Source organism: Heterocephalus glaber, unplaced genomic scaffold (genome assembly GCF_053883595.1).
Source record: "Heterocephalus glaber isolate CG9 unplaced genomic scaffold, H.glaber_assembly_v1.0 deba00001472, whole genome shotgun sequence".
Taxonomy (NCBI): Eukaryota; Metazoa; Chordata; class Mammalia; order Rodentia; family Bathyergidae; genus Heterocephalus; species Heterocephalus glaber.
The window spans coordinates 50,645,032-50,670,534 of NW_028258315.1; the positions used below are offsets into that span (position 1 = coordinate 50,645,032).

General features: G+C 41.8%; 1 protein-coding gene across 3 annotated transcripts in view; it reads right to left on the bottom strand.

Moving 5' to 3' along the window:
- Nucleotides 1-23,423, bottom strand: part of Foxp1 (forkhead box P1) — a 471,410-nt gene extending 447,987 nt beyond the window's left edge. Inside the window, exons 1-2 of one of the 3 annotated variants that reach the window (XM_087181343.1) lie at nt 23,368-23,423; nt 5,155-5,206 (exon numbers count right to left, since the gene is read on the bottom strand). The gene's annotated coding sequence lies outside the window, so the exon portion shown is untranslated. The remainder of the gene's footprint in view (nt 1-5,154; nt 5,207-23,367) is intronic. The other 2 variants (XM_087181341.1, XM_087181338.1) reach the window with 2 other exon arrangements.
- Nucleotides 23,424-25,503: the final 2,080 nt, after the last annotated feature.

The window sequence follows — 25,503 nt, forward strand, 5'->3', positions numbered from 1 at the left end:
GATGGCAGATAGGAGGTTTAATTTGCTTCTTGCTACAGTTTCCATTGGTGGGGCACTTCCAATTCAGCAGGACTGCCAGCTGCCTGGAATTGCTTCTGGACCCTTCTCTTTCCTGTTAACCTTCATAATTGTATTATTACCAGCCAGCCCACAACTGGCCTCCCAAGGCAGAGAGGAGCACAGCTCTTCTCTGCATCAGATAAGCAGGCAAAAGGGGTTGGTGGAGACAGAAAGGCAAGGGATGTGCGCAAAGGGTGCCCGGTGCACAGCTCTGCTGTGACTTGACCCTGGGTCGGGGGCTGCTGGATGGAGGGTTCAAGGAGGAAATAAGTCTGTGACCTCAATCTTCTGGAGGACGAATGTGAGGGATATCCTTGCAGAGTGCACAGTGTGTCTGGGACTGGAGAGATGTGCAAAGGGGATCCTTCATCTCAATAGCAGCAATCCTGACTATTTCTCATATATGGACCAGGCCATGGGCATGACACAAAGGTTTCAACGTGCTTCCTTCCCTCAGTCCTCACCTGCTGCACATGTACCATTGCCTCCATTTTACAGACTAGGAAACTGAGTTTGGTAAAGCTATAGAAACACGTGTTGGTGCACAGTGAGGAGCTGAAGCTAGAATTTAAACTCAGTTTTGCCTAAATCGAGGCTGCCACAAACAACTGGGAAGGAGGTACACTGCACTACTCCCGAGAGACACCACACACATTACTGGCAATGTAAATGGCAAACCCTGCTATCCTATTTGGCAGAAGGCATTTTAACCATGAAATATACTGCCTCCCAAAGTTTCAGGTAATTAAAAATGAGTTCAATCCAGAGAGATTCTTAAGAAGCTCTGAGATTCTAAGGTAGTTTGAAATCCATGGCATTCAACAGACAAACTCAATTTCATTTTTTCCAAGGGCCTGTGTTGGCTGATTTCCTTACAGCTCTAATTTCCCAACTGGCTCTGTCTTGTGAGATTAAACCCCAAGTCTATTTTTACACAATACTGAAACCACCAATGCCTGATTCATTACAGGCACTCAATAAAGATCCACTGCAAAGAACTGGTAGACGAATGAATGAACGAACGAACGAACGAATGAATGAATGAATGCAGTCAGTCACTATGGGATGCCTGATTGTCACGAGGACAGAAGCAGAAAATAGCTCTTGCCATTCTCTGAGAAGCCTGGCTCTTGTGGAGAGATGGGGGGTAGGGGGGCTCTGCCACTCTCCTCAGACTGGCTTCCATAAAAGTTGCTGTCATTCGTGGGTATCCTTGATTTTTTTTTTAAGTAACTGGAAATGCAGGCTGAGGCACAGTGGTGGCAGCAGCTCTGGCTGCGGAATGGAGGTAATATAATGTGTTGCTGGCAGCCTAGGAGGAAGCGGGAGGGTAATGAGCAGGGAAAAAGCATGTTCAAAAATGAAGGAGTGGGTGAAGCCTCGTAAACTCCTGGAAGACAGGACATGCCCCGGGAGTCTCTGCCTGCACAGGGAGGTGCCGGGCAGCTTTCCCAAGGAACAGGGGGTAAACTAGAGACGGGGCTGAGGACACCTACTGCCACACACCAAAAAAAAATTAAGTTAATATAAGTAAAAATGAACCATTACATGTGGCAGGAAAGTGTTATTAAAACACTGTAATGTCTCAGAGGTTCCTATGAAGTCATGATCTTACAATTTATTCATAAGAATTTAAAGACAAAATTATATGCCTCGTAATTCTCCAATGAGTGTGTTTTCCTACGGATCCCATTGTTTAGATGGGATGCACAGCTTCCAGAAAGTTTAAATCAATGAAGGAATTAAAAAAACTGGCACTTTCCAGAAATCTAGCAACACACGCCTTAGCAGGAGCAACTATTAATCCTGACAATGTCCACACTGGCAAGTACACTGGTACACATGTCAGCACACACTTCCTATCAGGGGTGCAAATGCAAATGGCCACAGAGGCCAGGCAGTTGCTTACATAAGGAAGTAAGCAGGGAACCAGCACCAGGCAGTGGTGACCCCTGTCCCTACCAGATAGCTTCAAGAAGCCCACCCGATGGGCACCTTGGGCCCAGCACAGCAGAGGAGCTGGCAAGTCCACGTATCGAGCCAGAAATCAGGGGTTTGCACAGGACACGTCAGTAACTGTGAATGGGCACCCAAATATTTTCTTAACAACACTGTACAAAGTAAATAAAATATATTTGTGGTCTACATACTTCTGTCTATACACACACCAATAATGATTATTTGAATTTAGCTACTGTCTGACCAAGCCCTCTGCATTAAATGTTGCCAAGTTATTTGGGGGGTTACCTCCCTGAGCTTTCAAATAATACTCACTTAAAAGATGAATCACCAGAGTATAAGAGTTATGTGCAGACCTACTGTAGTCTACATGTGAAGTGTCCCACAAAAGCCCATGAGGTAAAGGTCTGGTTGCTATCCTGAGGCACTAGTGGAAAGTACTAGAACCTTTAAGAGGTCTGGCCCAATGGAAGGAAGTGAAGTCACTAGGGTGTAACCTTGGAGGGGATGTGACCCCAGACCGCTCCTCTCTCTCTCTTTGCCTCCCAGCAGCCATGAAGTAAACAGACCTCCTTCAGCCATGATTACACGCCCACAGCAACAGGGTCAAGCAGGCACGACCAGAAACCTCTGAAACCACGAGCCAAAATAAACATTTCCACACCAGGTGGTGGTGCACACCAGTAATCCCAGAACTCAGGAGGCCAAGGTAGGAGGATCACTGTGAGTTCAAGGCCAGCCTGGGCTGTACATAATGAGATCAAGGCAGTCTGAACTACATAGTGAAGACTGTTTCAAAAAAATAAACATTTCCTCCTTATAAGCTGTTTAGTTCAGGCATTTTGTCACAGTAATGGAAAGCTGACTAACACAGCTGACAATGAGGGACCATGTTTCACACTCAGAAGGAATCATCCCAAAGGAAAGGAAAGGGAGTAGCCTGGTTCTGCAGGACCCAAATACCTCCTGCCTCCATTCTACCACCTATTTCACTCTGGAGAGGTGAAATCATCAAGGCCTATGTCCAGTGACCACACAGCAGTGAGAGAACCAAGCCCAGAAGTATATGATGAGGTTTTATGCTGGTATCAAGTTATTAGGAGGAAGCTGGTCCATGCTCAGTGCACTTCACCTCTTAAGGCGCATGTGACAACAGACACAAGCTGCACCCTTCCAAAAGAATATACACTTTTTAATAAAACTTTATTAAACTTGGATACTCACTCAACAGGATTTGGGGTGGAGGATCATTTCTCTCTCGTTTGTCCTACTCGAGATCAGAGAGCAATGTCAGGGCTTCAGAATTCACCAGAGACAAGTGTAGACATTTTCTGAAAGCGGAGCCTCAAATGACTCATTCTTCTAGTTTTCTAAAACTGATTTCAGCTTTTAGGAAGAGACTCATTCATATACACCACACATCAGACATTGCCAGACCTCATGGAACCCTTCGTGAGTGGACGGCTCCAAACAATACTTCCTTGCCGAGGAACATAAATGTTGCCAGCCTTGGGGAGCGAACCCCAATGTAGAGAAGAGCTCCTTCTATGACTGCGACTGCAGTAACTGCCAGGTACCTCCTGGTCTATCAAGAGAACTTGATCCTCTGGCCAGAGTCAAGGATTCCCCTTCCCCTGACATACACCTCTTTGAATATTTTCTACAAAGAAATGCGCAAGACCCTGCTCAATTAGGTCTGCAAAAAACTTAGTATGGGCAAGTTCAATGCTGCCCTGGTTCTACACATGAAGACTGCTGGCTTCTAAGATCCAAGTGATATCCAAGAAAATCCCCATACCACTCCCGAAAGGTGGGGTTCGGCAGTAATAATGTTCCTGGACAATCATGAGACCTAACCAGAATTATGCAGTGCTAAAGAGCCTTGATATTAAGAGCTTTGGCTGAATTAGGCTCTCCTTCTGAGCTGTAAATTAGGGGAAATGACGCAGTTTCTCCAAGAAGCAATCCCCTCATCTGTAAACCAGTTGGACCAATGGTTTGGACCAAACTGAGTTTTCCCAAGGATGAAACAGGAGGAATTCAAGGACAGCCCTTCACCAGACACCCCTAACTAGCAGACAGAGGTTGTAGTGCCTGTCAGTAACAAAAATCCTTCCTGTCAACTGTGTTACTGTCCACAGTTAAGATGCCTGGTACAAACTTCTCGCTTTAAACACTAAATTACCACTTCCACAATTTCAGGGCCAAATTGTTGCCAAGTATTAATCCTTCGAAACCTCCCTAGCAAACTCCAAGCTGGTAATGCCAGCACATGTCTTTTTCACAGAGAGCACTTGCAAGTGTGCATCTTAATAAGGTGTGTGGCATGCAAAGTTGGTTAGGTAATGTCAAGCCTTAGCTCCAGTGGGATCAAAGAACAAAATACATGTTATGACCAGACCTAATACAAAACTGCTTTTTAGTTCAGAAACAGAATGCCTGCCAATTTGGGGAAGCTGCATGGAAACAGTAACCCAACATCATATGATCACAGTCATCGTCGTCATTTTTAAATTTTGGTATGAAAAACAGAGTAGGTTACAGAAAAAACAAAAGTGCTTTACTTCATCATGGGTATTTTTTTTCCTATTGCAAAAATGTAGGACAGTCCAAATAAGAGAAGGCAAGCAAGGCAACCAGGGAGCAAAACTTAAGACACATTAGTTCTCAGGGCTGTTCAAGTTCAAGGGAAGCACCTGAGAGCAAATATCTCCTTAAATTTTGCACCCCAGGCTCCTTGCCTGCCTCACCTTAATCCAGTGTTTAAGGGAGATTACTAAATGAAATGTTATTTTCCTGCACTTGTGTGTGGCAATAACTTGCAGGGAGGCTCCAAGATGTAAACTGATGGGTTACCCTGTAACACATTTCTCCTCTAACGACCAGATTTTTATGGCTGGGAGCAGCCTAGGCAAGAAACAATTTCCTAGAATCTTACCAAGTTCAAAGGCAGTTCTTTGCCACTTTGTGAGCATTTTCTTTCATCAACCCCCAACAAAAACTGTTTCCCCATCCTCTCCCACACAAATTAGAATTCATCCCACAAAGAGCAGAAAAGTTCCAGACATTTTTTTTTTACCTGCATAAACCTTTGGGAGAACAAGACACAATGCAAAATTGAAAGGGATCACTTACTGATCATGGGCTCTGACCACTCGGCTTGAGGACTTCTTTTCCTTTTCAAGTTCTGTGTGTAAATGAATCATTGTTTGATTAGATAAATATTCATAGAGCTTATTTTTAGGAAAACTAAACAGTAATAAAATATAACTAAATACACCCTACCATACAACCTACCATAGACTTATAGAATGTGAGGCATAAGAAACTTCGGTAATCGGGCACAGTATTTCTTTCTCAACATGTCTACAGGCTGAGCATTAAAAGGAAAGGGGTTTTTAAAAAAACAGCCCTTTGCGTTTAAAGTCTCCTTTCTGAAAGTTTCCCACTTTTACCTCATGAAGCCTCATTTACAAATAAGCATGTTTCCAAATCCGTAATACATTAGAACAAGAGGTAGGTGGAAGACAAAGAAAACCCACACCTGCATACTAGAGTCAAAGTGTGTATGTTCCTTATTTTGATTCTTTAACTGAAGCTACTTGTGTTTGAAATGCACTAAATTCGAGTTAAAACTGAAAAATTACAGGTGTTTCTTCCTCCACACTGGCAATTTTAAGATGTGATTCCCTAATGATCAGAATTGGAAACCCTGCTCATGAAGAACCCAGAGACAACATAATAAACTCTGCCCTCCCCACCCAACCTGCACAGCTCCTCTGCATGTGGCCAGTGAATGCCAGTCTCTAATGTCACATGAATTCTGAAAGCAGCAAATTCACATATGATCCCAAGTCATACTGAGCTATGAAATAAGCCAACATGTCACAGTGTGGGACACATGGCTCTCTCATTTGTGAACACAGTATAGTAGTTCTCAGCATCTATAACACTACAGTAGTCCTGCTTCACCCTTTTAAAGAAAGCCCATCACCCTATGTTAATTTCAAACACAACTAAAGAATGGCATAAGAGAAACTCCTGTCTAAATACTGCAAAATTCAATTGCTCTTGAAGGAGTAAGGGATATGATGAGTTGGTCGTTTTCTTTTTCTTTAGACAGAAGAATAAATAATTTTATATAATTTTTTTTGAAGACCTAATTATATACTAAGCAAGAAGTAATTTTTCCCTCCTGCTTACATTTTATGTTTTGGGCACTTCCATTTCATGTCCCCTGACACCTTTTCCAATAATCCATCTACTTGATATTGGAAAGCCTCACATGAATAAAACTTTATGGCACTACAGGCGTTTAGCCTTCCACTGACATTCCTGGCCTGTTCAATTCTGCAATTCAATCAAAATCAAATCTCAAAATCCTCTTGTCAGCCAGCACTGCTTTCATATGCCTGAGCCTTGTGTAAGGATAACTGCATCCAATCTTCCCCCCAAGCAGTGCTTATATTGTTTTATTACAGTTCAATGAGTGGAGTTCAAAATTACATGCAGCTGCCTACTACCGTGGTCGGGCTGTGTTACGCATGGACACAAGTATTGCCCACCAGGCCTGAAATCATTCACTTACTGGCCGGCCAGAAAGACTTCGAGCACTTCTTTGTATGGAAGAACATCCTGTCTGCTAGATCTAAAGAGGGTGATGTTAACAGATCAGTCCCTTTATAAAAGGATTGTGAAAGCCCAATGAAATGCAACTCAAATGTGCTCAATGTTAAGCATGTGGCTAGAGCACATAAAAGCAAAGATAAACCTCAACATGCACTACTTATTCTCAGAAAGCTTGTGAAGGTAGATAAAGAGATCCGGAATAAAAGACATCTTAAAGAATTTTTATATGTGTTTTAAATGAGGAAGCTTCATTTAAATGGAGTTTTTTTAATACTCCCAATAATCCTTTTATTGAAACAAAAAGACACAACACACAGCCAATTAAATACAATTTAACCTGATGAACAATACAGTAATTAAAACACCAGGAGTTTAGAAATGGTCTGATAAGCTGGCGAAAGGCAGAGTGATGGGGAAATGGCTCGGGGCAGGGGGGCACTGCATTGTCAACACTGGAACCAACAGCTCAAGTGGTCATCTAATATTTTTTAAAACAAACAAAAAATTGACTAGAGCATACTGGAACCACAAAGGAGGGCAAATTGGGTCTCATTTGAGTAGCTGTCAAATTATCTAGTCATTGACAAATCAGGGAGGTCTCACTGGAAGAACTATCAAAGCCCCACATAAAAATATAAGTAAAAATGCAAGTGCTAACTCCAGGCTACTTTTGGATTGGTAACTCTACAGTTAAAACAACAGCCTCCTTGGGCCGGGGATTTAGCTCAGTGGTTCCAGCACCTGCCTCGAAACCGCAAGGTCCTGAGTTCGATCCCCAGTACCAAAAAAAAAAAAAAGATAGCCTCCTAAGCCACAGTGTTTCAAGAAAAAAGAATTATACTGGTCTCATTTTCCCCAAAAAGGTGGCCAAACACCTGTCTGTGGCAGAAGTCAGTTCCAGGAGAGTAGAAAGATGTGTGCAACTGCAAAATTTTTACCTATGAAATCACAAAAATTAAACACCCTTGGAGCCCCCAAAGGTGAATTGATATCCATCTCTAAAAACAACCACCCTGGATCTTTAGAAACAGTATCACCAAAAGAAAATCTAAAGGCAACATAAAAAGCTCACACTCAAGGCTAAATACTCAAGAGGAGTTTAAGTCTGAAGTTAACCTCACACCAAGGGGGCAAATGTAAAGGTACTCTGCTGCACCTATGTTTACAGGCACAACTTAGATTAGCTTACAATGATACTTTATTTTTTATTTTATTTATTTATTTATTTTTTGGTACCAGAGATCGAACTCGGGTCCTTGCGCTTGCGCAGCAGGCAGTGAAACCACTGAGCTAAATCCCTGGCCCAATGATACTTTATTTTTAATAACATGGCAGACTCAAAGAACCAGCATGCCAAGATGAGGACAATTCAGAGGCAGGCACAGTACTAGATGAGTTTTTAGACTTAATTTTATTTTCTCTGGGATAAATGATGAGGTTCAGGCTTACTGACAAACTAGGCTCTTATTATATATTAATACCTGAGAGGGCTGAACTCCGAGGACTGAGGCACACATTTCTGATTGTGGACACTGCTTTGGTCAAGACCTGTCATTCTTTGGTGGTCACAGAGCAGTAGTGCCTGCCTCCCTTCCAAGCCAACTGCGGTGAAATGTGATTGTCTGATAGCTTTTCAATTGCTGAGAAAATCAGCTAGTGTTCCCAGAAAATGGAAATGCATTCCACAGACTGGCCTTGTTCCCTTCCTTCCCCTTTCCCAATGGATAAAATGAACAAATCTCAAAACAAACTGAAGATAACTCTTAGTACTTATATAAGCCCACTCTGCTTTCTGGTATCTCTACTAAAATCAAAATCTAACAATATGGCCCCAAATCCTGATGACAACTGGCTGGTGAGAAGAAGTGGTGGCTCCCTTTAAACACTGTGCTGGTCTCCAGACTCCTGAACAATCCTCCTACTTCTTTTCAATTACCTGTGTGCTTCTCCTAACAATGTGAGTTTCTCCTAACAATGTGAGCTTCCTGGGATACAGGTTACCTTGTGTTATGTCTAGGACCGAAATTCCACAATCATCACACTCAGTGTTGTTTGTTCGGACATCACTGAATGTTGCCACTCTTGCTTGTTTCTAATTTCCTAAGGATGGCGAGCAAGGATATAGATGGCTTCATAATAAATGCCAAGGCCAATCAAATAAAGACGCCAAGAATAAAGCAAGGTCCCTCCCCCAAACTGCACCCCTATCAACCCCATTTCATAATGTTTATCAGGCAAGAGAGTTACTGCTTCAAATATGAACTATAAGATACATTCTTCAAGTTGAATGACATGTGGCAATGGATATTGTGAAAGCTAGTTACCTTGGTTATCTTAACAGCCAAAGCAGATTCACAGCGTGATCCAAGCAGCACTATCGGCTGAATCAAAGGGTGGGTTGTAAGAGGATTTCAACAGAAGAGCAAAGAATGCCTGGGGCTGATGGTCTCACAGAGCTCAATTTAAACTCTTTTTAAAAAATGAAACTACCCCCCACTCCACACACCCAGCAATGTAGTTCAAAGTCACTGATATAATCAATATCACCTTGGGGATCTAGAACCCTATTTTCACTTGTGACGTCTGCAATTAGAGTTGGACTGCTGGTTAGAGTCCTCTGCCCAAGAGCCCAAGTGTAAAAGAAACTCACACAAATGTGTTCTAAGCTCCAAGACCAACATCTTAATGGTCTCTGCCTTCCAAGAATGAAAACAGACAATCTTTAAGGAAAGACTCTCCTCATCACCTTTCATGCTAAAAAACAATATCCTAACTCACTATCATCCAGACATCTGTGCTTAGACAATAAACAGATCTAGCTCAGAGTCTGTAGCCTCCAAAAGAAAGCTGACATGACTTCAGGTATTTCCACCAAATTATCTCTCCCGCCACCAAATCCTTGACAAAGCAAATGTTTATAGTTCAGCAGGAAAATCCTGAACTAGACTGTGAGCAAATGTTACCTCTTTACTACTGCCTCTGGAAGACATCCCACTCCAGAGACCTGGAATCCATTTTGTTACAAAGCATGAGCAAGAGATGAGTGAGAAAACATACTTCTGAACAGTCTGGAAGACCCCTGTGTCCAGCTGAGAGACCATACTCCTTCAGGACAATCAGAACCAGGGCCGCTGGGGATAATTCGGAAGCTTTGTGCCTTCACATACATGAGAAGCATAGTTGGTATTTTCACTTTTTTGTGAAAATGCTCCTCAATGTTCACAGACACAGTGGCACATTGAGGCAGAGGGGGACACAGGTGTTCAATCAAAAACCACAGAGACAAAAGCACCCAAATAGTTGCTTTACAGTGTGTTTTGAAAGATGCTGCAATATAAACAACTTAACCCTGATGTTTCAAGTGTGGCCTCAAGCAGCATGGACATCACCAACATTTTTTTTTTTTTTTGGTACCAAGGATCAAACTCAGGACCTTGCACTTGCTTGCTAGGCAGGTGCTGGAACCACTGAGCTAAATTCCCGCCCCTCAAGAACCTTCTTTTTAAAGATGTAGGGCCCGAGCCAGATGTAGTAGCACATGCCTGTAATCCTAGCACTCTGGGAAGCTGAACCAGGAGGATCCAAGTACAAGCACAGTGTGGCCAACTTAGCAAGACCCTGTCTCAAAATAAAAAGGTCTAGGGATATAGCTTAATGGGAAGGTCCTGGGTTCAATTTCTTATGTGTGTGTGTGAGGAGAACATGAGCCAGTCAGCCAGCCAGGTCCTGGATCTCCTGAATAAGAGAACACAGCTGCAATCCCCATGCACACCAAGGCATGAGGGATGTTGGTCTAGAAGGTTTTGATGCAGCTGCTTTTGACAGTGGCATAGTTGAGGATGATCCCTACCTTCTAGAATATATATAAAGGTGTGTGGGATGCCTAATTAGAATTATCAGAAGGGTTTGTTAGAAAAATACAGATTTCTGGGCTTCATCTCAGACTCACCGACACAGAATCACCAGCATCCTGAGTCCTAGAGTCTGAAACATTTGCAATTCAGAAAGCACCTTCAAATGGGCATCTCCTCTGTGCTGTAGGCACAGGCTGGCTTCAAAGAATTGCAAAACTGATCACAACAGATGATAACTGCATAATTTTCAAAAATTACAAAAAGCATATTACAGCTTTCTATGTGCTCCCCAAAGTGAATGGGTGAGGTGGTTCTTGGCTTCCTACGAATAATATACATCTCTTTACAAATACTCAATTTTTAAGAGGAAATGTGTGCATTCTCAGTAACACACATGCTTTCAGTGCTACCTCTTCATAGAAAATGACAAGCAGACATGGAAATGTCTGCCCAAGCCCACATTCCTCCACCCCACCTACCGTCTGAAATAGGAGGCACACATCCAAAAGCGCATCCTTATGTAGAGACCCTGTTAAGCAAACCTGGACCTGGTGAAGAAGGAAAGTACAGCCCTTCAAACTGGTATTTACTTTGTCTGGGACCAAAGCAACTAATTTAATAAGCAGCAATAAATAATCTGTTATATGTTAGCTTTTGGTAATTAAACACCCTTCCCTTTTAATTAAAGAAAACTTGAAAACTAGCTTTCAAAGGGGTCCTAAATAAGTCACTTAAATATTTAAGACAACACTGCTTTTGATAAAATCTGGATAAAATGAATGATGAAAACTCTTAAATGTTGGATGAAGAGGTATTTCAGACTGAACTAATTGCGAAGTTAGAGAGAAACAGGATGCATTTGCTTCTGGGTACTTCTCTTATTTCATGCTTTTATAGGTCCAAGTTTCAATTCTGGAGTAGCACCCCCAAAGTTTTCTGTTAATATGAAAAGTCTAAATATTGTAAGGTATTGTACTTCCAACAGTTTCAATTTCCCTGATGCAAGTTACCTTTAAAAAAAAAGAAGAAAGAAAATCGTTGTTAGTGATAGTTACACGTGGGCATGAGGCAGGAGTGCCCTGCAAACTGCTGCTTTCTTTCTCAGCCACTGCTAATCTGTAGGAATATGTGAGCATGGTTTAATGAACACCACCATTTTACTTTGCAGTTCAAAGTATTCTTTTTCATTCAATTAAGTGATTAAAACATGACTATAATTTGACTACATTAATAGCACAATGAAGCAAGCCTTCAGGTAAAGTAACTTGGACAGACAAAAGGTTTCCAAACAGCACAGCCAAAGAGTAATGCCAAGCTGAGGGGAAGGAGTTGTACAAAGAACAACAGTTACCCTTGCTTTGATTATTAAAAATATTTGGGGGAGGGAGCAACAGCCCTTCCCTAGCAAAGACATATGCATCCTGCAATACCAAATCCACAAACAGGCCAGACTTACTTTATAGCAAATCATGTGGGCAGGAGGCACAACAGAAAAAGAGAAAGAAGGAGACACACTCTGCAAAAGTCTGGCAAAACAGGAAATTTGAGGAAACTATTTCTGAAATGTAAATAAGGTTTTCTGTTACTTTCACTATTGCAGAAGCAAAGACACTACATTTAACGGAAGGTGCTGGGTTTTCAGCTAAATCTCTAATATTTCAACATGTCAGAATTAGCTGCCAATGTATCAAGCAGCTGTTTTGTATATGAGTTGTAAACATCAGACTATGACTATGGCCCAAACTAAAGTTCAATGTCTCCTTAGCCCTCAGTCCTCTCCACCCATGCCCCAGAGACTATGAAAGGAGGCATCCCAACTCTTGCGTGCACTGGCTTTTGGACTCAGAACAATGTCTTTGTCTTCTTTAGCACTGTACTCCGCCCCCTCACTGGGGCTCAAACTCAGGACCTTTCGCTTACAGGGCAGGTGTGGTGCCACTGAGCTACATCCCCGGCCCAGCATTGTTTCTTTTCTGGGAGATGGGGACAGGTTGCATTTCCTACTCACAAGTAGTACCTAAATTACAAAGCAACCAAAACACAGTAAGTACTAAGTATGCTAGGGAGTTTTCTTATTAACAACAGGGTGATCCTACTCTCATATCAACCTGTAGAATACAAAAGAGCCATTTGTTTTTTACGTGTGATAAATCTGTATCAGCTAATATTGGTGGCTTTATTTAAAATTTTTTTAAAAAGAGTCCAAGTTTTGCTCAAGAAAATGCCTCATATGCAAAAGACTGCCCTGGCAATTTATCTCAGAGATGTGCCATTTACCCCCAAAGAAAGTGGAATGCTTAAATCTGGGTTCCCAGACTAGTGCAGATAGAATGCTAGGCCACTGAAAGCAGTTTACTTATTCGCACAGCTCTGCCATGTTCTTAAATGTAGAGAAAGAGAAAGGAAAGGAAAAGAAAAAAGAAAAGAAAAGAAAAGACATCCAGAAATCAGAGGGAAAGTTATATTATTTTCTGTACTATTGTGTATTATGCCATAACTATAATTTTTAAATGCTTAAATCCAGTAAGTCAAAAACACCAACCACACATTGTATTCAAGTGGTATACACACACAATTTTAAAACATCTCTGTAAATTACGATTTGTTACATTTTAATTTTATTATCAATTAATGTGGCTCTTTTTTCACCAAAAATCAAACATATTCTCCATGACTGCTGGGTACATACATCAAACATCCTTAGAAACCACACCAGAGATCTAGGTCCTGTTGAGGGGAATGATTCATATCTCCACCTCCACCCCCACAAAATGAAAGCAACAACTTTATCAGAGTAGAAGACCAGAGTTGGGAGTGTTAAATATCAAGGGAGCACTAATTCATAATTACAGTACTTTTGCCGACTCCTATTTCATGCACATCTCTTTAGAGCATATTTCAGTCTACATTTCAGTAATTGGGCTCTTCCGTGCACACAAATAGTAGAGGAAATGGCTCAACCACTGAGTAAAAATATGCAGTTTGTCTGACATGCTCGGTCAAACCAATCAAAAGCTATGTCTGGGAAATGTGTTTTTATTGATATTTATTGGTAAGTTTGTTCACCACCAAGGTTTATCCACTCCTTCTCCCTACTTTCTTCTTTTCAGCAAATACCCTACCAGAGGTTCCCAGCCCCTGACGGGGCACTCAGGACAGAGGCTACTGTGTCACAGGCTCCCTTCACAGCACATCCCAGCCACTACTGGCTTCGACTCTGGCACCGCGCACGCATCAATTTCAGGAAAATGAGAGTTCAGCCCTTTCTTTTCTCTCCATTTTCGAAATCTCAGAGAGGCACAACTGTTCCAGCAACCAGCTCCCCTACCAGCCAGATATTTACACTAACCCTTTACTGAAGGGCTTACTATTACAATGCTGTCTCACTGATACAAGATGACTTCCCTTCTGAACCCCATCGAGCTACGTAATACTCCAACACTCAGAAACACTGCCCCTCAAGAAAGGTGTAGCTCAGATTATCTTCATCTGCTTATCTGAGCAGAACGCCAACATTTTTTTATTTAATGCAATGCAAATCGCAAACAACAACAACAAAAAGTTTAACCATGAAGAAAGCAAACAGGCAAATATCCTTCCAAGGTTCATGTGCTCTCAATACACAGGGTTCACATGCACATTACACAGACACATGTCAAGCAATAAAGAATCGCCGTGGGTCAGAATTTTAAATATTTTCAGTATCTCAGGCTACAAACCCCATTTTCAATATCCCAAACTAACATCAGATCAGATGAAGTATTTTTTAAAATATTTGTAAAACCATAATATAACAGTTCATGACAAGGTGTGCTTTTTTATTCTGATTTGCAAAATAGGTACATGGAGAAAGTAACAGAATATAGCATTTACCTACCCATTTAGCAAATAATATCAACTACCTACTCTACATCTGTATTCAAATGAAAATACTTTCCCCAGCATTTATTTCTTTAGCTGGTAGAAACCCCACCCAGAAAGGAACACAAGTGTAAAGCAATCTCTTGCAATGGACCATTTTACTTATTCTGCAATTTCTTACCCAAATTACACAGGTATAATTATTTTGACACTATAATGAAAAGAAAATGGGATTTGGGCACTGTAGGTTTATCTAATAACACTATTTCTTGCCAGACTTCACAGCAGTGACAGTCACAAAGAACCTTGTCCATTCCAATAGGAAATATTTGATTTTACTGTAGGAACATTATTTATTTTCACCAAGTTGCTATTATCAGAAAGGATATGATAGCTGAATAATAAAAATGAAATCAAGAAATTCTGGTGTTTCAAGGCTTTATTTTTTTCTGCTCTCACTTTTGACATTTTCTTCCCCTGGAGAGACAAGATAAAGTGCTGTCATAAATGGGTGACTTTTCTTGTCAAATGACAGATTTGATTCTCCATGGCAACCACAAATCAAGGTGCTAGTAGGAATTAAAGCTTCTCTTAAAAGGCGTCTTTATGCTTATAAAATGAATTTAAATTAAATGGGTATTAGGTACAGTCTTTACCTCAATTTATTTATTGACTGAAGAGCTCTGTATTGCAAGGAGCACATTTGCATTTTTAAGGAAAGATAACATATTGTCCTGACAGATGTATAAACAAAGCTGGTAACAAGGTCATACCTCATATACTAGTTTAGAGACCCAAACGGGTATACAGATGGACACCTAGCAGTTAAAAAGTATTTAAATCCTGAACAAGGTATGAAAATTGCCTACAGGGAATGATGAGGGTATCTCCCTAGTCTTCATCACAGATTTTTTTCTATTGCCAGTTAATAAAGATTTGTGTAATTGTCACACATTCTCAAAAGGCAATCTTTCTCATCTTGCATCCTTCGTGTAACATAGATTTTATTTTTAAATCTCACCATTGCAAGTAAATATTCCATTCAAAATGAAATTATTTTAGCCTCAAATTCAAGTACTACTAAAATGAAACATTTGCTTTCCAGTGTTTTTAAGAAAGGCAAAACATACACACAAAGACCACACATGATTTCAGAGGAATGAGATAAGTAATCAGTGTATTAAACTGATTTCAATTTCATAAGAAACAAAAGCTGATTAGCTTCATTTGTCACAGCCTTCTTGGCCACGAAAACTTTAAAAGCAAGGCAACATGCTCCTGGACCCTAAAATGATAAATCAAGTCCAATCTTCTTGATACTAGTAAGCCATTTAGCAGGTCTAGAAAACTGAAGGCTTTAAGGTCACAAATAATGTTTTAAATGTTGAAGTTCCATTCAGTTTTGGAAATCTCTACCACAGGAGAGGACAAATGCTAACTTGTCTGAAATCTGTATGGTCAGCAATGCAGTCATTTCAATAGACATGTTTAACCTAAAATAGAGATGGAGAAATAAAAGTTTTACGGTGTACACTCACTCATAGTTGGGAGAATCCATCATTCTAAATGACACCCATGTAAGGGAAGCCAAATTTTATTTTACACCGTCTCTAGTTAAAAGAATGATTTGGAGAATTAAATTCCCTTCAAACAGTCACCTGATCATGGTGCCTGTGACTGTACTCCAATGGGGGTGGGAGGTGGGAGACTGAGTTGCTGTTATGACTACAACAAAGACAAACAAAATAACTTCATCCAGGAGTTTGGACTTTGAACCGAAATGCTTGGAAGTTGTTCTCTTCTGCGGGGTAGGGGGTAGGTTACTTTTATCTTGTATAGGGTTTAATCAGCACTAGCTATACTAAAATGGTGCCTAAAAGTTATAAATCTCTTTGGAACTCCGTGTACAAAGCATATTTTATGGCGGTGTGAGTCATACAGAACTCTCTATTTCAGTCACAATGGCTTTTGTTTCATATTAGAATAAAGTGGGCTGATGGATCTTATTCTCATTCCACATAAAAAGTCAGACTAACATCACATCTAAAAACCCAGGTGAAGAGTTACAGGGAAACCAAGGCTTGTGCAGACCATATACCACATGGCAGAGGCAGAGCTGTTTACAAATACTGACCACAGGACCCTGGCATCACCATGTGGCAGTGATCCCTCCCAGCAACACAGCACAGAGACTGAAACTGAGCTGCTGTCCCTCCTCAAAGTAGCCAGCTCTCTTTTCAGCTGTAGTGGGGCATCAAGACAACCTGAATGCTAACAAGGCCATGCGGAACACCTGGACTCTGTGTGCCTGGAGCCAAGTGTCTGCTTTGACAGCTAACCAGGAGGGACGAGAAATCAAGGCAGAGGCCCCACAGGACTATATGTCAACACTCACCGCAGAAAATCAGGAACACTTTGCTAATGCACTACTGGATAAAGAAACTTGCTCGTGAAAGTAAGACTCGTCGGGACAAAAAAATGGGAATGTTATTTGCCTGGAAACGAAACTATTTACCATTCTGTTTGAAAGGGCGGATAGGAGAAGAATGTGTAAACCTATTTCAGTCTAGCAGTTGGCATCTGGTTACTCTGTTTAGATGTTCATGTCACAGAATCAGCTCAAGAATGTCTTGAGAAAAATAAAATATGGTTCACTTCAAACAACACCTTCCACCTGCCTTCCGGAGTGCTCTGGGCTTTCCTGAGGTGCACTTGGCCTGCCAAGGTCACATTTTCTCGACAGGCCGGCTACACAGGAAAAAGCTGCTTCTGGGAAGATGCAGTCACCATTTAACTTTCTAAAACAGAATATAATCCATGAGAACTTGTTGGTGCTAAGTTGAAATTTCACCAAGTGTCTTCAGCCAAATCCTCCATGGGATTTTTAAATCAGCTAAGATGTGAGAGGGGGGAAATCATTTCAGCTGCGTTGGAAATCTGGACTTCCCTCTAAATAAATCTGATTTAGTTCCATTGTATTCCAGTCATTCGGTGAAGGAAAAGTCAAACCTACACAGCCTCTAATGTGCGTTTTATCTGAAAGTGATGTAGCTTCACCTGGTCCAGATTAAGGACCTCCGAATACATTCCACTGACTTAAGTTTAGCAGCCTGGTCACCCTAAGCCTCCTCTCCAGCTCCAATGCTCTACCACCTCCCAGTGCCATTTGTAAGCCTACTTCCTGGGCCCCAGATAAATCAAAGGTACTTGCCTTCAAGTCCAGCGTCTGGATTAAGCCCAAGCTACCTCTCCTCCCTCTGTGACTCAGTCACTCTTAGCCTTCAGAACTCACTGAGGCAGGCAGCCTATGAAAAGAGACAGCTCACCCCAAAGATGGGACCTTGATTCAGGCATTCTGGCACCCAGCTCAGGAAAGGCTGGCCTGGGGACACATGACACTCTCAGGACCATGTGGGACAAGAACAGTGGCACTGAGCTCCTCTGGGCTGGGCTCCTTCCCCAAGAGAACTGGGCCTAAGTGACCCTCGCTCATAGGGGTGCAGCATTTGCAATTAGAACCTAGAACAGACCCTACAGGGGCATACACTTCATGAAAGTGAAAGCACTGGTGAAGGCGAGGATTGAGAGGTAGCACCAAGCACCTATTTCTGCAAAGCTGGAGTGCTTGGTTTACCAATCTGTCAACAGGGTACCTTGTGTAAGAGACCAAGGTAACTTCTTAAGGGTCTACAAGCCAAGTGCAGGCGAGCAGCATCCCTGGGGATGCTCATTATGCTCACCTGAGCACAGGGCTCAGGGCTGAGTGCCAAGGTCAGCAGCCTCCAAAGAGGGGAGCCTCAGACACCTCCTGAGAGGCCACTAGAAGTCAGAACGCTCCCCTGGGAGGGAGAAGGTGAACTAGAGGCCAAGTTACTATTGTTCCCTGCCCAGCCTCTTCAGGGGAACAGGCTGGAGCCAGGGTGGCTTGGGCTCCTGGGAGCTGGAAAATCAAGAAGCCAAACAAAGCCACGCCCTCCACTCCTGGCTCTTCCAAAACAGCCCTGCTCCACATGCAGTGCCAGGAATCAGCTTCAATTCTGGGCTTCCGACACCCCCCAGGCAGTGGGGTGGGGAGGCTCAATGGCCTCTCTCACCTCTGCTTTGCAGTCATTCCTTGGAGAAGCCACAATCCCTGACTGCCTCACACCAAACAGGGTACTCTAGAACCAGCTGACCGTATGCAGCCCAGTCTCCATCTGCCCCTGTCCCCTTTGTTTTTGTTTGGTACTGGGAATCGTACTCAGGAGCTTGTGCTTGCCAGGCAGGCATGGTGCCCCTGAGCTATATCCCCAGCCCTGCCCCTCCCTTATATAATCTCAGAGGAGTCCTTTTACATGTAAACTTCAATTTCCTCATCTGCACAATGGGTAACAGTGCTCAACTCATACAATTTTGCATTGTATGTGCGGCCACTGAGTTTTTACTAGTAGGTACCAGGCAGGGGACAGGGCTCAAACCATCATGACAATGCTGTAGTAATGGAGGCTGATGAGAACCAAGAGTACTGGATGCCAACCAATCCCTCCTCAGCATGGGGCAGCTCCCAAGTGGTCTGACAATGCAGTACATCATTGACAGAGCCTGCTGTGTGAAGAGGAAGCTACACTCCCTGATGCAGGCTCCAGGAGCCTCTGTGTTAGATCAAGTCAGATGTCAAACCTTCCACTTCTCACCCAGCACTCCATGAGGACAGAGCCACACCTGGTTCCATTGTGGTCCTCAAAGGGTGAATGAATAAAGAAACAAACCCTTCCTTCTACCAATCAAAGCCACATGCTGGGCAGTAAAACCAAACATTTATAGAGCTGACAACTATGAACAAGTTTGCACAGTCACCTGTCGAAAACACATGCCAGCTCATCCTCAACCTGCCCCAGACCTTTCCAGGGTGACAACTTTGTTTCTCCCACCCAGACCTGCACTTGGTGGCTCCCAATCCCTCCTGCTTTTCTGGCTTGCTCTTGTTTTTGTCTTGGGGTGGGGAAAATCTGAACCGAGGAGTGCTGCTAACTTTTGTCAAGAAAACAACTTTCCCCAGCTATTTGTCAACTTCTGTCATTCAAAGGGATACAACACAAATGTATATCTTTAATGAAATTCACAGTCAAGAAAAGTTGTCATCATCTAGTTATATCTGTTATGACATACATTTCATTTTGTTCAATACATAACAGAGAAGCTATTTAATCAAACACAAGATTCTTGCTAAAATGACAGTCCAAGCAATGTCCAAACAAGCACTTATTATGCAATGCGAATCTGATCAGGATTGGATTGTTTTCAGAGCGAGGTTTTTTTTTTTTTCCTCTCCCATTGAGAAAATAGCTCGGGGGGTGGATGAAGAAAACAAGACACAATGCAGGAGGAGTGCAATGCTGAGTCAGCCTAAGTGTGGGTACCAGGGCCCCACCCTGGAGTCTCCCAGGAGAAGGTAAAAAGATACAGCCAACCATCTGCAAGGCTGGGGTTCTCTCTGCCCTTCCCTCACCATAAAACTCCACAAGACACACAGGTACCAACTGCAATATATATATATATAACAAGTAACGGTGACATCTGTGTCTATCAAGCGACACTTATCCTTGGACATACTTTGTCTTAACAATTTAATGAACATTAAGTTACTGCAGCAGAATTCAGTAGGTTGGAGAGCTAGAAAAGTCCAAGGCCAAAAACACAAAAGAGAACAATGTTAAGGAAGTGACTTTGTTCATGGGCTTTGGGCACCACAACGAGTGTGAGTTTAAGAAAAAGAAAAACTATAATACCAATAATGTGTAGAGGATGGCAATGACTTTTTTCCTTCTGCTCTGCAAGAAAGTGCGACAATCAAAGAACTGGTGGACGGATGGATCAAAGCATGCATGGGTAGTTGTTAGTGAACTGACAGACGGAACCTCCCAAAATGAAAAGACTAATAGAAACGATTTTAATATATTATCCTGAAGACACTGGCCCATCATAAGGTCTTTTCCTCCTCAGTCTTGCTCAAGGTTAAGTCCTGGGCCGTATTATGGCAGCTCTTTTTCTTTTTTTTGTACCGGGATCAAACTTGGGACCTTGCGCTTGTGAGGCAGGTGGTAAAAACCACTGAGCTAAATCCCAGGCCCTAGCAGCTCTTCTAAAAAAGGAAGAAATATCTTTGTAAGCCGTCTTTTTCCTCTACCAGATTAACTGGTCCTCATGACAACAATGATACAACTTACCAATTAGCCCAACACTTTGTATGACCAGGCTAATGCTCTAAGTAAAGATGAGATGATGGAGATCAGTGATTCTTAGAGAGAGTAGTTGCTGCAAAGACAGCTGGACCTCTCCATTAGTACTTGATTGAGAAGGCCTGGGATAGGACCCAAGAATCTCAGTTCTGTTTCCAGGCAATGCTGATGCTAGGGTAACAAGATCCCCTCTTGGAGAACCACTAATCTTTACCACCTTGAAGGCTCCTTCAACTCTGATAGGCTCCAAGTCTATTCATGAGCTATTCAGACTCTCCCAATTTGGATAGACTCTGAAAAGCAGATGCAGCATGACCTGAGGTACCACGGAGGGATATAGCACTGCCACATTTTACATCAGGATACCTGACTATTCCAACAGTCATTGGTGAGCTGGCATCTTCTAAGAGGAGAAATTTTTTTATATTCCTCTGTTCATTTTTAGAGAGCTAAATACTTAAAAATGAATTTCAAAAGTTCAATCTCAACAAGACAATATAAATTCAGGAGTCTGTAAGAAATTTCGATGAGGTTGTTAAATTCATTGCTTGACTTCAAAAACATTTGCAAACCAGCCACAAAACGGCTATGTTGACTACAGGCAACTGATAGGATAATAGAGAGGGGCCCCCCACATTTCTCTTTGATGGTGACTGTTCTCTTGCAGACAATGGCCATCTCTGCCATGATCACATATGACCCAGTGACCTCATATGCTCCTCTACCTGTTACTGCCTTCCTCATGATGGGTCTTCAGAAGACCAATGAGGAACTGCCCCCTCCTTACAGTCACTCCGCCCACACACACTTAGTGAAAGTCCCCCACTCATGTACATACCGGGGCTGCTCCTGTGCATGTCATGCAGGTTCCTGTTCCTTTAATATTTCTACAAAGATTCATCTCATCATTTCCATGGATCTCCTCTGGAACCTTTCCCAAATCCCTACCCTTCCCTCGTTCTCCATTTGGGGCCTGGACAAGTCACTGGCCCTTAATCTTTCACCACATTCCCATTAATCCATACTGAATCATGTGAGGTTTTTAATGACAACACTTCATTGCTGACACAAGCATAAATGGGGACAGGGAGGCACCAGACATGTCTACATTAGTGAAGATTTTAAAAAACAAAAAGGAGCAGGACCAGGCTGGCTAGGTGGGACTCTCCCAGGACACAGAAAGGTATCCCAGGACTCCCTCTCCTGAATGACAAGCAGGTCTCAAGGCCTCTGGAGTCCTTATAACACAGAGCCATTCCACCAACACTGGGTGTTGGCTTTTAAATGGCAATATCCAAATCAGAGAGGAAATGACAGTGCGTTCCAAGTAAAGCTGCACACATTTAGACAGACTCAGAAAATAACAATAAAAGTGCAAATTTATTCTGCATGTATGATCATGATTATCATTACATCAAGTTCCATATATGCCCAGCCAGAATAAATATTAACCCATTTTATAAATGACTTTATACTGCATTTGTAGATACTGCTCCACCCAAACCCAAAACAACACTGTTTCCATAGTAACCAACAGATTTCAAAGAAGGAAAAAAGGAGGAGAAGTCTTCGGAACAGAGAGCAATCAAATAAAATAGCCAGCATCAACAAAAAATGTCAGCATTATTTAAAACACACAGTTAGGACCATTCTATAGTTTAATCTCTTTTCCAGAAAGGCCAAGCCCTTCTAAGTCACCTTCTTGTAAAGCCAGCCTCCCTCAAAGAAACAACTGCAGGCTGTTTCCATTTTAATTGAGGAAAGAAGCAAATTTTGAGTCATTCCTGGGATTAAAATGGAAATATGGAGAAGAAAATAACATCTACTAAGTGATTTAGCATACACTGAAATTTAGATTAATTACCGACTGGTAATTATGAAATCTTAACTGGGTTTTGATTATGATATTAGAGTATCTATTCTCTTGCTGAATGTAATGAGGGAGAAAAAGAAGCAAAAGCCAAAACTGAAAGCCAGAGAGCTAACAACCATGAAAGCGGCAGACCAACATCAACAGAAAGCCAAATTTTTCACTGGAACTTTCTCAAATATCAGTTCCCCATGTGAATTCTGCACATGGATGACATGTAGCAGTTTATCCACAGCTCCACAAGTTCTGTGGTTCTAGGCATGTAAATAAAATTCAAAGCAACACCTCTAGGCAGCTCCCTGTCTGTAGCACAGAAGTGGCCTCACGTGGGGTCAAGGGAGAACTCCATAAGCTCCTAGGCCTGGCAATCTCTATTTCCTACTGCCTTCCAATTTCAAAATATTTCACAGATTTCTTAAAAAATGAAATGCTCATAAGATGCAAAGAAAGATATTTTGAGTCCCTAGCTCCTAGTATTCCTAAGAAATCTCCAAAATTTACTGACTTATTTTCTCCTACATTCTAGTGACCTAAGGTTATGTAACCTCTCTTTAACCTCCCTCAGTCTGTTTCCTCACTGTGAAACAGGAATAAAGTGTCTACTTTGTAGAGCTGATATAAAGATAAAATGAATGTTAACACATTATATAAACTTAGCAGAATACCTAACACACAAGAAAGGGAATGGATGTTCCTATTATTATTATTATTATTATTATTATTATTTATAAGTAATTCCTCTTCCTTAAAATGATTTCTCACATTCTGGTGAGTTTCCCTTAGAAAACACCTCTCAGTATTGCAGAGAGAAATGCTGCTGAATCAATAGCTCAGGAACAGTTCCACTGGAAGATCTTATAGTGTTGTGTAGGGTAAGCTTCAGAGGCAAGCAGAACTGGGTATGGGAGGCACTTACAGCCTTATCTCCACGATTCTGACTCTTCCTAAGCTTCAGCTTCTTACTTCTAAAATGGGAGCACTTAGAATGACCACCTAAAGAACTGTGGGAGAAAGAATCTATTACATTCAAACATTAAATACATGGCAGTGTGGGCTCGCCAGGGCACTTGCCTAGCATGCACAAGGCCCTAGGTTTAATCTCCAGCAACACACACACACACAGACACACACACACACACACACACACACACACAGCCAGCTATCATCATCATCATCATCATCACTGTCATTATTTGCTCATATATAAAATTGATTCAACAACTATTTATTAAATGTTTCTCTGTACTGGGTGGTGTGTAGTTTTTTAAATTGCCATGTCTGTATTTTCATGAAATGTAAAACCCAAAGAGGAACACTTACACTGAATGAACACACACTATTACATATAGATATAAATATAGACATATAGATATAGATATCCTTTTTTTCAACAAACCTTGACACCTGTTATGAAGAAAAACACCAGGAACAAATGACTAAGGTAAACTGATGACATTATGTCACATTTTGAAGATTTTTCTTGTGTACTCTATATAACCCCAAAATGTGATATTCCATCAATAATTACCCAGAATATTAAAGTTTGGAGTCTATACCTTTAGCCTTTTACACGTGAGACTCAAGACTGTTCCAGGGCCTTTAGCCCAAGTCATAGCAATGTTCAACTCTCTTCAACCCAAATGGAAAATGGGCTAAGTTTGTATTTACAGCACACACACAAACTGGAATATGGAAGTGATAGGGAAGAAAGAGGGTAAAAACAACAGTTCACTCTGAAAGACATACTTTCAAGGACCCGACACATTTTGCTCCTGGGCTACTTTATCAATCATCAATACCACCAGAACCGTACCACCAGAGCACATCGACACAGCTCTATGAAGCTGCCAGATGAGCAAAATGAAAACCCCCCTTTCCGATGACACAAAGCTGTTCCATCTGACCAGGCCAAGGAAGATGCGCAGCAAAGAGGTGACTCCCAAGTTTCAAGATTTATCTAAATTTGTTCTGCAACCCTATTAACGGAGTTTTCCTTTACTTCTTCCCACAGTTTGCCTAATGATAGAGGATGCGCAAATGTAATTACATTTACATTTTATTATAAAGTCAGTGAGTCACTAAAAGTACGTGCTAGAACGTATGTTTTATTGTTTTTCATTATGGATTGTGTGCTTCACTGACTTGTGGGTTGTATTTTTGCCAGAGGAGGAGTTATAAATGTGGAATACTTGTTCTGTGGAGGACATACTTTTTTGTCACGGTTTTGTGTTTACCATCACAGGATCATTCTTCTCTGGATCCCTTGAATTCCTCCACTTAAATGTGGCACATTATTCTTTAAAGAGAAGACAGACGTGGGTTTTCAAAATAGAAAATACAGGGGCTGGGGATTTAGCTCAGTGGTTCTGGCCTCTGCCTTGCAAGTATGAGGTCCCGAGTTCGATCCCCAGTACCAAAAAAAAAAAAAAAAAGACAGAAAATACAGAACTGTTCATACCTAATGAACACACAACACAAATCCACAGCCAAGAGACTGATAAGAGAAACAGAAAGAACAGCAAATCGGTCCAAGAGGATTCGGTAAGTGTGAATAGCACCCCCTTTTATCTATTTGTCATTTTAATTACACTCTGCAGGTCATAGTCAGGTACTGGTTCCACCTGCTTTAATACGTACTATTTACCCAGTGATGTAAAAACTGCCAAACTTAAGGCACAACCTCTTCCTATTTTACCCAGCATCTGAAACATTGAAACCAGCCTGTACTCCAATGGGAAGCCCAATTCAGAGAACAAACAAGAGGGAAACTGGGAACACCGGTTGGCTGGTTTGCACATAACAAAGTCTAATGCTAACTATAATCACTTTAGTCCAGACTAGTCAAAATAATCCCACTTCCTCAAACTCCCCAGCTGCCATGTTTGGAACAGCCACAGGAGGTGCTAGGCAAAGTGCAGGAAACCCACAGGGACTCCTCACGACAACATAAGAACAGGGCTTGTCAAAAATTCAGTTCTCAAAAAAAAAATGTTTTTTTTCAGTTCTCGGGACCGGGGATTTAGCTTCAGTGGTTCTGCTGCGTGCTATGCAA